At 41.4% G+C, this 11598-nt stretch overlaps 1 protein-coding gene across 25 annotated transcripts in view; it reads right to left on the reverse strand.

Annotated features, from left to right (window-relative positions):
* Window positions 1-8234, reverse strand: part of MAP2 (microtubule associated protein 2) — a 256717-nt gene extending 248483 nt beyond the window's left edge. For all 25 annotated transcript variants that reach the window (XM_045851902.1, XM_045852078.1, XM_045852043.1 and 22 more), the window contains exon 1: window positions 7991-8234. The gene's annotated coding sequence lies outside the window, so the exon portion shown is untranslated. The remainder of the gene's footprint in view (window positions 1-7990) is intronic.
* Window positions 8235-11598: the final 3364 nt, after the last annotated feature.

Raw genomic sequence — 11598 nt, forward strand, 5'->3', positions numbered from 1 at the left:
AGGACCTCTAAAATACAAAACCATCCACCCATCCCACTCTTCTCCCAAAAGAAATCGTCCTTTGCAAGCCATCGGGTATGCCCTGCTCTGGGTCACCTCAGTGCTTTTGCTGTTGTTATTGTCCTAACTGGGCACTTTTCCGAATGCAGTCACTCATGCAGCCTCCCCCATGTCCTGCTTCCCACCTGAAATCTTTAGTTTCTGCATACGGCAATATAGCTCCCTCCACTGAATACGCATGGCACTGATAGGACATGCTATTCTTTCAAGATTGTCATGAGATTGGATAAGCTCACTTGCTAATTTCTCAGGAGATGTAGGCCACTGCCCTAAGAAACAAATATGTGTTACTCTGTTACATCATGTATTTGTACATGTCAGTACCTTGTTGGTTGTTGCTTGGCACCTGGCCTTGTTTACAACTGAAGCTGTTGTGGGAAAAGAGCCAAAGAATACATTCATATTAAAACTGCAATGATGCCTGTGAATACTTTTCTCAAAGATTTGTACTTTTCTGCTTAGATTTGTTTTTTTTTAAATTCCAGATACAAAAAGACTACAAGGGGTTAAAGTTACTTATACATGTAATTCTCCATTATCTAAAGAAAATGACACGCTTTAGGTTGTCTATGTTCAGACCAAGTTAACAAAAGTCTAATCTTGTATCATTGACTTCTGATTTTTTAAATCACTTCTCTCTTGTGATTTAACATTTTAGTGAATAAGATACAGATATAGCTACAGGGATTTAGAAGATATAATTAATCCTTGAAAGCTTTTATGAGATTTTCATAAAAGTTCTCCTCCTACTAGAAAAGTCAGAATACACCACAAGTCAAATAACACTAAAGCCCGTTACCATGGTCAAGAGGAATGCCGTGGCCTGCCACCTGCCTTCTGCTCTGATCTACTGTCCTGTACCCGCTACCCCATTCATTAGACTCCGGGGCCATCGGCCTTGTATTTGTTTCTCAAATACTCCAGGCTGCATCCTGCTTTTGCTATTCCCTGTGGCTTGATATTCCTGTGCCTGACTAGTGATCATTACTCATGTCTCCAATGGCAGCCTATGCCATCCCAGACAAGCTCTATTATATGGTTTTGTTTCCTATTCTTCATAGCATTTTCTCTGTCTGAAATGTACATTCATTTATTGGTTTGCTTGTTAGTTTCTGTCTTCTGCTACTAGAATGTAAGCTCCCTAAGGGCAGGAATGTATATGGTTTATCTCAATATCATACATTCAGAAAAGATTTTGTAGTATAGTAAGGATCCAATAACTATTTTTAAATAAATAATTGAATGATTTATGGACCATGATATTAGAAATACTTAGGGCTCACTAGCCTGATATTTAGGTGGAAGATATACAGGGAGCGAATCTTTCATGAGAACATCGTTTACTAAAAGGTATTATTTTAATTCTTTATGGATCACTTAGATTTTCAGGCTATCTAATTCAATAAACCACATCTAAGAAAAAGAACATAGACTATCTGATTTTGAAAGATCTCCTTTTATAACTGTAGATTTTTGATGCAATTAAGATGGCTTTTTTCCCTGTACTTATGGCTCAAAGGAAAGACGCTTCGGGGGAAGACGACATGCGCGGCCCATTCTTTCCCAAGTGTGCATGACAACTATTTTAGAAACGCTGCTCCATCTGCTCAGGGACAAGAGTACTCCAGTTCTGACAAGTGATTGAACACGTCCCTCACACGTTTAGAACGTAACATAGACCTCAGAACATCATCTCTAACATCCTCGAACGGAAGAGCGACATTAGAGTTCCTTCATTCCCTAGATAGTGGCAGAGTTTCAGTTTTCACTGACTAGGAACATGTTTCTCTTTAAATATTTACACATGGTTTCTGCTTAATTTCTTTCCTCCAAGATGCTCTTCATGCCTCTCAAATACTTGTCAACTTAACACTCTGCCAAGGCCTAAGCAGCCTGGGTGCAGGTAAAGCTCTCCTGAACACAGTAACCATGGAAATGCCTGTTATGTAAATGACTGTCTCCTTGGAAGAAGCAAAAAACACAACAACAGCAACAACAGCAACAACAGCAACAACAACACCAGAGGGAGGCAGAGAAGCAGGAAGACTGACGGGGTAGGAAAGGAAGAGGAAGCAGGCACCAGCAGAGGCCGGCAGCTTTTCTAGCTTAGTTCCTTTTCGCTAAAAATGTGAAAGCGGAGGGATGCACAAAAGGAAAGCTATTTCTGAGAACATTTCGTGGTTCTATAGGTCAGAAAAAAGTTTCAACCTGGCTATTTTTGTTGGCTTCCCCTTGTACGTAGAGCCAAGTTTAAACAGGGATGCAGTCAATCTGGAGGCATCCGTATGGACAGTTCAAGTTCAAAACAAAAAGAAAGCTCCTTTGCTTTCCAAGTACCTGGAGTCTGGGCACACATCCCCAAAGAGTTTAAACCTCTATCCCAAGAGATCCAAACCGCAGGAATGGCCCTGGAGCAAAAGCCTTGTAAGCGTTCCCAGGATCAGGTTTAGTCTCACCACTTTCGGTAGTGTGGCTGGCACGCAGCTGGCTGGAATGGTTTTAGAATTGAGTCCCTCCCTCTTTTATATTCATGTGAAAGTCACAGGTGACTCACCTCACCCTACCCTTAGCTCAGGACCAGGAATATAATCAGCATTGGAGCAGAATCAAAGTCAAATGGTTCTTCACTGCCACCCCTACCCAAGAACTAAACTTGGGTGTAAACTTAAAAAAAAAAACAACAAGGTAATAACATTTCTTCCTGAATTTAGAAAGGCCTTCCAGAGAAAGGAAGCGTGATCAAAGACTGGAAATACCAAAAAAAAAAAAAAAATTTTTCAAGGCTAGAGGATTTAAAAGTCAAGATCAAAGAAAGGACCGAGAGGGATGGAGACCCAAGGAGGAGGAGAAGGCAACATCAAACTGCATGTTGAACAGGAGATAAATATAGTAGAAAATAAATTTCATATAAAAATAGTAGGCTATTGCTGCATTTTCTAATCGCTACTAACTTTTTCTTTCTTCGCCAATACAAATTAAAAAGGAGCAAAGGAAGGAAGAGAAAAAGGTGAGAGGGAGGGAAGAAAAAAAGAAAAGAAGGGCCGGGATAAGTCAGCCTGTGTAATCTTACAAGTAAAATTGTTTCTTCTAAAAAGCTAAGACTATACTTTCCGGGATCATTTCTATAGCTCGTTACTAAAAAGCTTATTAACATAACAAAAAGCAAAAAACATATAGAAATACACCCAGTCTGGTGTGTTTTAATGAAAAACAAATTGTTTAAACATTCCCAAAGTCCACAATATAAACTTAACAACCAACCGAAAGAGGAAATCTTGAGCTTTTATTTTGCCTAAATTTCCACAGAATTTCACTAAAATATGTAAGTAAAAATATGTAAGGAAGCTGTAATACACAAAGGAAAGATTATCTCTCTCTTGAACAGGAAGAAATTAAGTTCAAAGATTAGATTCAAAGTGTTTTTCATTAAAAGTCAACTAGTTGTACCCACATTGTTTTAAAATTTTAATTCACTGCAGAATTGCTTCCAAGAAGCATTCTTAGTAACTTTTATAAGGAAACACCTATGACCATTGTTCAAAGTAATGACAGGGGAGGATATGCACAAAATATTATGCTGAGGTACAAAGGCAAAACAGATGTCTTCCCTCTCCACCCACTTAGGTGAGCCTCATCTCCATCCTAAGTGGACAATTAGCAGCAGCTAAGAATCTGCATTTGTTCATCATCTCCCACTACCCTCACGCACCCACCCAAAACCTTCCCACAGACCCTCTCCCTTGATTTTGGCCCTTTCTATACCACTTCTTACTTTGTAGTCCTTTAACCACTTTGATGCCTGGAATAAACTGCTAGGACTGATACATCCTTGAGAATATCAAAAGTTGTTTCTCCAAAACACTCTGAATTGGAATTTTCATGTGCTAGCCCCATTTAACGACATGTTCTACAGCTGACTGAAGCGCTAGAGAGATGGCTGGTGCTTGCATTACATATGCATATGTGAACATATACACTCAAAGAAAGTTCAAGTTTATCATTCCCTGACTTAAATGTATATATGTGAAATAAAGAAGCTAGGCATACCTTAGGACATTTTTTTAATTTTTAATTACTGATTATTTGTTTATTTATTTATTTTTGGAAACACAGGAAGGGAGGGAGAAAGAGAGAGAGAGAAACATCAAAGTGTGAGAGACACACTGACTAGCTGTCTTTCACACGCCCCCAACAGGGGAGACCTGGTCTGCAACCCAGGCACATGTCCTGACCGAGAATTGAACTGGTGACCTTTTGCTTTGCAGGCCGGAGCTCAATCCACTGAGCCACACCAGCCAGGGCACAACTTAGGACATTTATATAACTTAGGCAATGCATAAAAGCCTGCTTTTGAGGCCCTAAAACATCTCCACGTCTGAGGGCAGTCCCTTGTACTGTGCGTCGTATCTATAAGATGACAGCTACTCAGAGAATGCTACGTCTTATAAAACAAACAAACCCTTCCAATTTTATTGGTGAATTCCCTCACATTGTAAATTTCTATTTTTTAAAGATTTAATTTATTTATTTTTAGAAAGGGAAGGGACGGAGAAAGAGAGAGAGAGAGAAACATCATATGTGGTTGCTGGGGGTCATGGACTGCAACCCAGGCATGTACCCTGACTGGGAATCAAACCTGCGACACTTTGGTTCACAGGCCGCGCTCAGTCCACTGAGCTACACCAGCCAGGGCATAAATTTCTACTTTTACTATGCTTTTTGTGATGTTAACAAGCCTTTTAGAAAAATTAATTTTATTTATAAGGTCATATAGCTTGAGAGAATTAAAGCAGCAAAAAGAACTAACATATCTGAGAGAATCAGATATGACTCAAAGAGCTTAACCGCACCTTCAACTCAAGTATCAGAGATAAAAGAGTATATGACTATTTCAGAATGTTATCAGATTTATGCACTTACTAATGACTTACCTAAATGGCTACTTTTAGCACTAAGGAGTATAGTATTGAGGTGGAGGTAGTGTTATCATCTACTGTAAATGTTACTTAAGATCCTTTATCTTAATCTGTCCAAAGGAAATTAAGCATTAAAACAATTCATTAGAGTAATCAACTTGAACAGTAAAATCCCCAAGCTGGTTTCATCTGGTCCAGTTCACCTGGATATCAATGAATAATTACATATTTTATGTATACATCTAAGCACTTGTAATAATCATTTAATTTTAAAGTCCAACTATGTAACTAAAGTTCTCAAAATCACAGCAGTCCAGCCTGTTATCTAGTTGCTAGTAAAATTCAACACTAAATATGTATTTTAAGAAAACACACAAAAACACACCAAATGAGTATTTTTCTTCCTTCTCCCTCCTGATATTTAGAAAATTTGCAAATTGATTTAAGTCAAACGTGGTAAAGGAATGAAGTTACTCCTTCGGGCTTAGAGGATTCTGTGCCAAGTTTCATTTTTGGCTGCATATTTTTTACCAAGTTCAAGAGCCCTGAAAAGAAATACACAAAGGAGAAAATATCCCTTTAACCTCAGGAGAGCAGCATTCCTAGAGGCTTCTGTGGGAGGAGGAGGGCTTTTGCCTGGAGATGGGTGTGCTCCTGGTGTTTGGTTTCCACTGAGAGGATGCCTGCTCTCTCAATGAATCTGAAGTAGCTACGATGATGAGGTAATGGCTGTGCCAGTTTCACTGGGTCATACTCTCAGCACATTCTTTCTCTTTCTCCTCCCTGAGAAGGTGCTGTAAACAAGTCATCCCGAGAGAGTTGCTGCAGAGAATGAACAAATCCTAAACTTGAAATTCCTGAGAACACCGGCACTGCTTGTGGTAGTCTAGACACCAGGAGCTTAAAGCAGCACAGGCGGCCAGAAAGAAACAGGTTATTTGACAAGGAGATGGGATGGGGGGATAAGAGGGGAAAGAAACAAAGAAAATAAAAAGAAATATGATCCAAATACTTTTTTTAAAAAAAAGAAGCTCAAGTTTTACATTGCTTAGATCGCCAGATTCAAACAATTTTCTACTTACGAGGTTTAAAAAATTTTTTCAGAAATTAAATATTATAGCAACTGTGAAAGACAACAAATTAAAATTAAGTAAACCATGTGCCACTGATCCTATAGGCACAATAGCTCTGATAGCATGCAAATCACGAATACGGATGTAAGCCTATGATAATCAGGTAAAATTACCAGAAATCTATGTTAAAATACACACGAAAATATAATATTCTTTACTGAAGAAAAGAAATGCCTTTCATCTTCTCTTGGTGGGAGGATGCTTTCGGGCATGAGGTGGGATGGGTGAGCGAGAGACCCATGATTTACAAATTCACAAAAATTTCTACCAAAATACAGAGATGCCTATTGCTCCGTTAAATGGGTGCTTTGTGCCACAGTCAGGCTAAAGAATGTAACCTTCCTCTTGGGCATTCCAAAGAGCTTTTATTTATTTAATCTACTTCGTGGCCCAAAGAAATTATAATTACACACAGTAAAACGAAAGGGTGACAGAGCCACGCTTTATACTGGGCCATACCTGCAGCTCAAGCATGGGACATTTTGCATAATATGGCTCACATAAAAGGCTTTGTTCTCCATCGCCTCACTGCGGCTGCAAACCTCAATTTCACTTTGTCGTCACTGCCTCTCCCAGAGTGATCATTTTTAAATAAATAATACCTTTAGCACTGAAGTTAGTTCCTTACCAACATTTAATAATCCCTCTGCCTCACACTCGAAATTACATCCTGCCAACAATATTTTTTGTTTTGCACTACAGATTTCATTTACACCATAATTCCCAAACCCCAAAAGATAAATTTTAAAAGATTTGTCTTTGACATATCCACCCTCTTTTGTAATATCATGTATATAGAGTATGACATGTGTTTATGTGTATATGTGTGTGGTATGCACAAGCACACGTGTGTGCATGAATGTGTATGTATATGCCTTTATACAAAAACCTGTCACATTGTGTCAGTTTTAAAGAGCCTAAATCCTCAGTTACAAACAGGCTTGTTGCTAATGAAAGCTTTTTATTTCCTGACAAAATCCTGGAGCCCCAACACTAGGCAGTATAACATCAGTTTCCAGTTTGCAAGGATGTTTTTTTCGACCTTAGATGCTTTACTACCCCCACCCACCCACCCAAACACACACCTCCCCACTCCGCTAAAGCACACTTTCTTTAAATGTCCATCCTTAAACAAAGAGGAAGTTGGGGGAGGAAGGCATCCCGCACCGCAGCCCCAAAAAAGGACTTTTAAAAAAGTAAGAAAAATGAAAGAGTAGATGCAGCTTTCCACCCATTCCATAGCAGTTTAAAAAGGAAGACTATGTGGATGCTCAAGCTCATCCAGATTCATTTTCGTGTGTGTCCCGCCCTGCAACCCAACCAGACATTGATTTTTCATTTTCCTAAAATTGTAAATATTTATCAATCTTCCTTTCCAGCTGTTTCTGGAAGAATAACAGGGAAAATGATTTCAAATGGACCAGGCTCCTAACTCAGTCCCCTGTGTGCATTCTCTGCAACTAGATGGACAGAACACTCCTCTACCTCGAAATCCTTTTTTTCCCATTATCTTGTTATAAGTCACGCCTCGTCTTTCTACACTCAGGTAATATTAGCTCTCAAGATAGGTATCCTAATGCGATGTAAATTTCCGGGCGTTTCACAGTGGTACCTACCAAGATCACCCACTCTTCTGCTAATCTAGGGCCCAGGTAACAGCGGCCGTTTCCCTCCTCCGTAGTGACACCTGGACCGGCTGGGCCTGCAGCCTCCACCAGGTGGTAGAGACAGCTGGGCCAACCTGTGCCAGCTCCCAAGGCACCGTGGGCGAGACACCCCCCTTGTCCACTTCCACCCTATTCCTAGCTGAGGCTCCCTCCACGCGGGGAAGGAGGCAGTAGAGGCGCCTTATATAGAACCAGAGGTGGGGACGGCTCTTACCTGGGCGCTGACACTGGATGCACCGCGGTCGCCGCTGCCGCCGCTCACGGCCCGAGGACCTAAAGCCCTCCGGAGGAGAGCAGCGGGAGACGGGGCAGGGGAAGGAAGAGGACAAGGAAAAGATGAAGAAAGGAGCTGAAGGGAAGAAAAGAAAAAGGAGGAGGAGGGGAGGAAGATGCTGCTGCTGCCACTGCTGCCGCCGCCGTCCCAGCCCGGGAGCCCGCGCAGCCCCAGCGTCCAGCCCAGTCTGAGCGCCGCCCCCGCCGCCCGCACCCGGCGGCTGCCAGCCCCGCCCCGCCCCGCCCCTCCCGTCCACCCCCCTCTGGTCCCGCCCGACTCTGCCACCGCCGCAGTGTCCGGGAGGGGGAGCGAGACTGCCACGCCCCCTGCCGCAGCCAGCCCGCCGCCCTGCGGGAGCCACGAGGGTGGCAGCTTCACAGCGCCTGCCAAGCCACGGCCACATGCGGTCCTGGGTGGGGCGGGGGCGGGGGCCTTCCAGAGAATTTCCTCTCCACCACCACCAGCCAAGGGACACCCACACCCTCGGGACAGAGGCCCCCAGAGGACTTTCTTCACCTACGTCCTTAGGGAAGTCAGCTTTGGAGTCCCCCACAGACACCTCTCCTTTCCTTTCTGTGTCACTGTGGGGCAGGGGCTCCTGCCACTCCTCTGTGGACAGGGCTCACTGGCCTTGCCTCCACAGTGCTAACTACAGTTGCATCCGGAAACGACAGAAGAAAATTGGGGAAACGGGAGAGAAAAGAACACCTAAAAGACCAATAGCTGAGGGTGTGGAGAATTCTAGACCTAGTTCTGTCCACTAATCAGACTCATTCATTGATTTATCCATTCAACAAATGTTCATTGTAATCGATTATGTATCAGGCCTTGTTCTAGACACTATGGAAACATCTGTAAATGAAAGAGAACGCCTCACAAACAAACAAACAAACAAACAAACAAAACTACTGCATTCATGGACCTTGCAGTCCAAAGAGCCAGCCAGATGTATGATCACTTTTATCTGTCAGTGTCTGCCTGCGTCAAATGAAGATTTAATAAAATGTCAGCCCTGCCCCTCTGGCATGTTTACTATGGTGATATAATTAGATAACAAGGAAGGGTGTGAAAAATATGAAGAGTGATACAAATGCAATAGAGAGCACAAAAAATGTTGACTTTGAAATGTCATGTAAGAAATTCATCTCTTAAAAACACTTGAAAGTGTACTGAGAAAACAGATGAATCTTTACCATGGAACGTTCAGATGAGAGAACAGCACTTCACTGTAAGGAAGAGAGGGGAAATGTGACTTAGAATTGCTTCAGATCCAGTACTGTTTCATGGCTGGCCAAGATGGTGAGGTGTGGCGTGCCAAGCTTCAATAACGCTGATGAAACAGCAGTAATAATTTGGTTTTGTCCCCAAAAGCAGCCGTGGAGTCACGGAACCATTAAACATGAGAGAGTTGATTTCTTCGGCATTTGCTCCAATTTCCCCAATTTTCACATGGAAAAAGAGATGCAGTCATGGGATTAGAGACTATAACAGAGCAAAATCTGAAACCTTGATCCAGAGTCACACCCCATGCTTTGTGTATGCTGTTTCCTTCCACCCAGCTTTATCCCCTTTCCCTGGGATGCTTTCAAGGAGGTTGGAAGTATCAGGGCACACCCAAGTGGCAGGGAGGTTGGAGGAGTTAAGACTCTTCCTCAGGAGGAGGTGTTAGGAGACCATGAAATGATATATAGTATATGGATGGAAGGAAAGAATAAAAGTCCTGCTAGAGTGTTAGCAGCTGGCATTCAAGACCTGGCATGCTGCTGCAGATACTCATTGAAAGTACCTCTCCAAACCTATCTAGTCAATTATTGAGTGTTTCTCAGTTTCTATTAGTTTTGTGGTATTTGACACGAGAACCAGATTCTGAAAGGAAAGTGCTCCTTCCTTCACTTCAGGCGGAATTTCCCTGGGACTGCATCAACTCTGAGCCTCAAGGTAGACAGACACAAATTCAGACACTGAACACCATCCTGCCCATCCTCATGGTCTGCAAACCACAGTACTGTTCCGATTATTCTAGCTTTATAGTCAGTCTTAAAATCAGGTATTGCAAGTCCTACAGTCTCATTCTTCCTTTTCAAAATTCTTTTGAATTGTCAGTCCTTTGCATTTCCGTATAAATTGTGGTGCCAACTTGTCCATTTCTGTAACAAGGGTGTTTTTAAATTAAAATTGTGTTGAATTTGTAGATCAATTTTTGGCAGAATTGCCATCTGAACAATATTGAATCTTCCAATCTGTGAACATGGTATAGCTTTCTATTTATTTAAGTCTTCTTGAGGTTTTGTTAATTGTTATTATCAGGCTTTATTTCTCAGAGTGGTTTTATGTTCATAAAAAAATTGAATAGAAAGTACAGAATTTCTGATAGATTTCCTTGCCCCGTGTCCACAGTTTCCCCTATTATTAACATCTGCATGGATGTGTTACATTTGTTACAATTGGTGAACCGACCTTGAGGTATTTTTATTAATAAAGTCATAGTTTAGTTTAGGTCTCAATCTTGGTGTGGCTTTGGGTTTTGTTGTTGTTCTTGTTGTTTGTTTTTTAACTGAGAATTTTTTTAAAGATTGTTCATCTTTTTAAAATTTTTTAAATTTATTTATTTTTAGAGAGGGAAGGGAGAGAGAGAGAGAGAGAGAGAGAGAGAGAGAGAAACATCAATGTGCGGTTGCTGGGGACCATGGCCTGCAACCCAGGCACATGCCCTGACTGGGAATCAAACCCACGATGCTTTGGTTCGCAGCCCACGCTAAATCCACTGAGCTACGCCAGCCAGGGCTGCTTTGGGGGTTTTGATAAACGCATACGGTCATGTATCCACCATTACAGTATTATACAAAATAGTTTCACTGCCCCCCAAACCCCCTGTGTCTATTTATTCCTCCTCTCTTCCTTGTCTTCTCCCTGCCCGATATCATATAGTTGAAATCATACAGAACATAGCCTTTTCAAACTGGTTTCTTTCATTAGCAGTGAGCATTTAAGATTTCTTCTTTTGATAGCTCATTTCTTTTAATCACTGAAAATTATGTGATTGTATGAATGCGCCAGTTTATTTATCTAATCACCTATTGAAGGATATCTTGCTTGCTTCTAATTTTTGGCAATTGTGAGTAAAACTGCTATAACCATTCAAATTTTTGTGTGGACAAATGTTTTCAACTCAGTTAGGTAAATACTTAGAGACACTATTGCTGGGTTTTATAAACAGACTATGTTTAGCCTTGTAAGATACTGCCATACTGCCGTTCAAAGTGGTTATACCTTCCCACCAGCAATGATGAAACTTTCTGTTGCTTCATGTTCTTGCCATCATTTGGTGTTGTCAGTGCTATGGAGTTTATTCTTCCTGATAGGTGTATACTTGCACCTCATTGCTGTTTTAATTTGCAATTCCATAATGACATGTGATTTTGAACATTTTTTCGTATCTTTATTTGCCACTGGTGTGTCTTCTTGTTGCAGTGTCTACTCAGATTTTTGGTCCATTTTTAAAAATTGAGTTGTTTTCTTATTTCAAGCTTTATGTGTTCTTTGTATGT

This window comes from Phyllostomus hastatus, unplaced genomic scaffold (genome assembly GCF_019186645.2).
Source record: "Phyllostomus hastatus isolate PE091 unplaced genomic scaffold, TTU_PhHast_1.1 phas_contig_137, whole genome shotgun sequence".
Taxonomy (NCBI): Eukaryota; Metazoa; Chordata; class Mammalia; order Chiroptera; family Phyllostomidae; genus Phyllostomus; species Phyllostomus hastatus.